This window comes from Parasteatoda tepidariorum, chromosome 9, assembly GCF_043381705.1.
Source record: "Parasteatoda tepidariorum isolate YZ-2023 chromosome 9, CAS_Ptep_4.0, whole genome shotgun sequence".
Classification (NCBI taxonomy): domain Eukaryota; kingdom Metazoa; phylum Arthropoda; class Arachnida; order Araneae; family Theridiidae; genus Parasteatoda; species Parasteatoda tepidariorum.
The window spans coordinates 30,960,618-30,966,617 of NC_092212.1; positions in this window are offsets into that span (position 1 = coordinate 30,960,618).

Genomic DNA, 6,000 nt, shown 5'->3' on the forward strand with positions numbered 1-6,000 from the left:
CTTCCTTTTTTTGTTCCTCGTTCTTTTTGTTTAGAGTCACTCATAGTTTATAAAGCTGTTTATTTTCGGCTGTAGTTACTCTTTTAGATAAGAAACAGAACGCAATCTATTCATCCAGAAACTTGAAATGGAGACTATGACATGTAGACGTAGAGAGTAGGAAGTTGGGGGCGACAACTTTCAATTGTAGACTAAAGTGCACTGAAATTTAAAATCCTTTATTAGATTACTAGCATTATTATAACTACATTTCAAATAGGAAAACGCTAGATCTAAGCGAAATATTTTATGAAGTTTAAATATTATTTCCAAACAAATTTAATAATGATTACAACAATACTGAATTTATTAAAATTCGAATTTTTTTTACATTTAAATTTAATTAAATGTAAGACTATTTTGTTGAGAATAGTTAATTTTTCAATAAAAAAAATAACACCACCTACATTTAGATAAGAATGAATTTAAAATATGTATTTAAATTTTTATGATTTATCGGTCCACTGTCTTTATTTTAATTTAATTTTTTTTTAAATTTTTTTATTGCTCTTCTCTTTTCAAAAAGTATAATCGAGAAGTTTGCCCACGAAATTTACAAACCTCTGCACACTGCTGAATAGAAATTAGACAGGCTTAACCCGGGCCAGTTGACAAAATTATAATAAACTTTCTTTTTAAAATCAAACTCTAAACAGAAGCATTAAAATTTTATGGTTCTATTACTCATGCCTGTATTAAATATAAAAGTATGGTTAAATTAATGGTATTAAATGCTAGATCCGAAAACAGGATCGCAAATAACTAACGCATAAGATCAGGGACCGATCAAGACAAATTCAGGCCCAAGGCCCACCGCATTTTCTGGGCCCCTTACAAAATATTTTAAAATTAAATTGCTATTGAACTGCATGATTCAAGAGAAACATTATAAGAAATTTCGAAAACAGACAATTGAAGTTTATTTTTCTAAGATAAAATTTACGTATCTATAAATTAAAGCAAAATATAAAACAACAAAACGGTGTTGTATGAAAATAAAAATAGTTTGGTGACCACAAACAATTGAAATCAGTGATTTTTGCTAAAAGTCAATGATTAGCTGAATTATTTTTTATTGCAAGCTGTAATTATTTTTAATTTACTACTTAGGCCAACACAAAGCAAACCTACCTTATATTAGACCAGGTGTGTCAAACTCGCGGCCCGCGGGCCGCATACGTCCCGAGATGAACATTTTTGTGGCCCAGTCAATATATTCGACGCAAAGTAAAAATAAATTAGAAATGTGAATTAGAAAGGAAACTAGCATATGAAATTATAATATACTTTATTAATAAACTATACAGATCATTTTAAATTGTACGCTCGAAAATGTAAAATTCTAATTGGCTTGCGGCACCTGCCATTCCAGGGATACTGCATCGTATCAAAAATACGCAGACAAAATTTCAAATCTTAGAACGGAATTTGAAACAAGGTTTAAAGATTTTAATTCCTCGGAAAACAAATTTTGTTTGTTTTCGTCGATTTTCTCAATAAATATAGACTCAGTACACTGTAGTATGCAAATGGAATTGTGATTGAGATTCAGTGCGACTCAAATCTGATGCCTGAATTTGATGAGTGGTTATGCCTGAATTTTACAAATATTTACCGGCAAGGTTTGAAAATACTCGAAAATTCGCATATGAAATTATTTCCATGTTTGGAAGTACTTTCAGTGCAAGCAATTATTATATTAACATTGATTTTTTTTTTTGCGGCCCACCTAAAGTTAAGCATTGTTTATTTGGCCCAAGTTAGCTTTTGAATTTGACTCCCCTGCATTAGACTTTTTACTAATTTTTGAGGCCCCTCAGAATTTGTGGGCCCTAGGCCCATGCCTATTCGGCCTAGGCGATGATCAGGCCCTGTATAAGATACGTTGTCTGCGAATAAATTCTCATAGATATAAGGTAACTTTGGGCTTATATATTTGGCGAGTTTTGGCCTTTATTATTTCGGATTTAGGCTCAAAGATAATTTATCTGATTTCAAAAGGGAATTGAAAACCAAGTATAGGCCTAAAAGTTCATATCTAATGTAAAACAGAAGAAAGAGGTGAAACATTAGTTGCGTTGTAAGATACTTTGTTTCTAAAACATAGTTATTTATTTGTCAGTATGTTCTTTTAAAATAGCATTAATTAAAAATTATTCATATTTGATGTAATTTCATTTTTTTTTCAGTGCAATCGAAATTTTATACTAGATTATAATTTTTCCATTTCTTTAAGCATCGATATTTCTAATGTCAATTTTTTTTAAAAATTATTTCAGTGCATTACATTTTGTTACATATTACATTTAGTTACATGTTAGTTTCAGAGTGATCATAAAATTTTGGAAAAGATTTTTCTATACTTCATTTTTTATTAGGGAACCATGAAAATTACGTCGATTGTATCCGTGGTTATAATATACTTCTTATCGCAATTTTTTTTTTACACGTACATATTTTTAATTGGTAACTAACATCGCATGTCATGGGACGAAGACAAAAATTGCATAATTGAAATTGAATTCGTCGCTACTTACACGTCTCTTTAAATCCCGCGATTATATTAGTATTTCTAAATTTTGCTTTGAAATGTCGCAACTAGTCCTGTAGTAAGATTTCCCGCCTTGTATTGAAATCGATATCATTTTGTACTTTCTGATGATTTCGCTTTTATTGGTGTTACCGTTGAATGTCATAATAGTTATGACAGTTTTGTGATCAATGTGATTTTTACGCTCTGATGCCCAAGACTGATTGTTAAGCTGCTATAACGGTCAGGTGGAAAATTATTTTTCAATCTATTTTTTACCTAATAATAATTATTTTATGCAGATATTTTCCTTCCACACTTTAAAGCAATAGAGTTAATAAACATGTTACCACAGTGTATTTTGTTAAGATGAAAATTGAGTGCATTGCAGGGAAAACTGAAGATCAGAGGTTTAGACATTGCATATTTCACCACCAATAGGTCAAGCAAAAAACTACGTCTTGACAAAAATATTTTACATTTTCGAATTTAGGATAGAACACATATTAATTTTCAGAAATAAAAGAAAATGCTTTCTTTAGATTGGAAATTAGAAAGAAAAAAAATCTCCGACAGAGAAAGGCTTACGGCGCTATCTTCAGTTCTTCATGGCTGCTTGCAAACTACGTAGCTTCAAATTGATGAAAATCCGCTTGTCTGGGAAATAAAGAAGGCCGGTACGCAATGTTGACCACATTGTCGTTATCAAGACATTGATCAAAAACTTTGGTGACTTAACCAAAGAATATAGCCATCATTTTCTGATAACTGGCTTTTGTAAGAGCGCTTTTCTTTGATTTTAAAATATATTTTAATACTAGTGGGCTGCTCCCCCTGCTCGCTAATGCTCGTCAATCCCCGAAAATTGCTACGCAATCTTATATGGTTTGCTTCGCTCGCTACTAACTTAGGTACATTGCAAATGCACAAAATTCTAAGAATTCAAAACAATCATTCAAATCCATATAAAATCTTCTTTTTTTTTAAAAAAATTACATCTTTTTAGTAAATGCAAAGTCATTGAAATAAATTTGAATTCAAATAAATGACATGTAATTCGTTAAACCTATTAGAAATGTGCTATAGTATAATTCGTAATATAAATCAAAAATCGTCAAATAAATTCGTAATATATAAATTCGTGAAAAAAAAGCGCTTTCGACAAAATACTAAAATAGAGATCTATCGACAAAGACTACTCACTTCTGCCTAGCTTAATAGTATGAGATTGCAACAGCTGATGCTCTCTGGTTATTTCCGTTTCCGTTTTTAAAAGCGCTATATGTTGAGTCACCTCAGCTAGATTTGGCATGTGACATTTTTAGCGGCAATCATTGGTCGATTCGCCGTGTAAGAGAAATAGTAACGTGAACAAAACAAACCAAACGTTGCCACCGGCGGAAAAGAAATACAGCCTAAATTTGGGAGCCACGTAAGAGAATTATATATATTAGAATTTCAAGCATTTATTTAAAGTGTTCAAAATTAGAATAGTGCTACACAACCACTGTCCTTAAACATTCATTTTTAAATATTTGTCTTAATAATATTATAGGTGAAGTCACAGTTATATATTATAGGTGAAGTCAAAGAGGAACACATTTCAAGGGTCTCAAATTAATATTTAAGTAAGAAAAGACAAAAACATTTTCGAAATCTGTCAAATCAGAATTGAAGAAACATTGAAACCAGTTTGATTACCTAAAGAAACGTTCAAGTGCTTCAAATGAAAGGAAATTTTGCAAAGCGTTAAGTTTCCGCGTCATTCTAACGTAAATGATTTTTGAGCTTCAAAGCGCATACGCGAATCTTATTCTACAAATCGCTGTATCACTAAAGAATTAAAAAAATAAAGTCAGTGTTAAGGTAAACGTAAGACAAACTCTATGCAAAATCTCTCTAATATCAATTCATCTCCTGTTTCTATCTGCTATCATTTGGGTTACCAGTGAAATGTTTTCAGTGCCGCCTTCCTCAATAGCGATTCGTAAAAATTCGCTATCAAATTTGCGTTATTCCTGCTTATATATTAATTTTTTCACCCAACAGAGAGGTTTTGTAAGGCGTTTGCTTTAACGGTGATTATAACCTTATTTTCCACACCTTAGCGATTTGTCAAAAAACTTTAGCGTATACACAGTAAAGCTTAAATAGCATTAGAGTTAGAGTAAGGGAAAGCGTAACGGTTTCAAAAATCAAATTTCACTGTGTATACTTTTTGACTTCAGTTTTGACAAGGATTTTAAAAATTTGTATTATAAGGGAGGTTATTACGGATTACCCTGTTCATGAGGGTAGAACAAGTTTGGAAAGGAGGGCAGAATTAGTTTAATTAAAACAACTTAAATTCTTTTAACATTCATTAAAATAATATTTGATTTTTCACTATATTATCACATCCCAAGGCAAATTTATGCATACGCCATTGGTTCTTTATTTATGTCTGTTGAATATGAATATGTACCATACAAGATAATTTTTATTTCGAATTTACCATTCATCCAGTGCAGCATATTGATAAGAAATCTAGCCAGTTCTCTTTTCTAAAAGCATAAAAACTGGTAGTACAACTATTTAATTATTTGTATTGAAATATGCCTGGCCACCACGCTACCCTAGAATTATAAAGTTTCTAATTTGAATCTATAATTTTGGATGGAATTCTGATTTTTTTTAAGCTTAAGTGGTAGCTAATATAAGAAATTACCTACTTAGTTTATATGGCGATGAACGAAACTTGTTTCTTTGCGGCAGATAGATAAAAAGTTAAGTGTTTATAGACTTAAGCTCTCAACCATAAATTAGTTTATGAGTTGAATCGTTTTACTTATTTAAAATTAATGAGTTTTTCTATTTTATTTATTAAACTAAAAAGAAATTGTTCTGAAAGTTTAATTTAGTGTCGATTATTTATCATAACTTTCATTGAAAAAATTTAAATGCAGAATTAAGAAAAATTTTTACTTAGTGCGTTTTTAATCATAATAATTTTAATAATAAAATAATAATAAACACTGAGTAAAATCAAAAATTGAGTGAAATGTCTCCGTATAATAAGAATATTTAAGTTTTAAAACTGTCTCTGAAATAATAAAAATAATGACGATAATAAACATTTTCATATTAAAAAATTTGAGCAGCAAAATGATGCCAAAAAAGCGATAGATGCAGAGATATGGTAGAAGAGATTTGTAAGTAGTCAAGCGCAGGCGCTGGTCAAGAATGAACTCGCATCCTACGCATCTACCCATTCTTGATCAATGAAAGTGTCCCTTGAATTGGGCGAGTCAATTAGGTTTTCTTTCTTTCGGTTTTGGTTTTATAAATCGTCTTTTCTCTCCTTCATTCTTCTTTCTCTTCTACTTCTTTTCATCGTTATTTCTTCGGAATGGACGAAGGTTAATATTGTGAATGAATGTGGGAAGATCGTT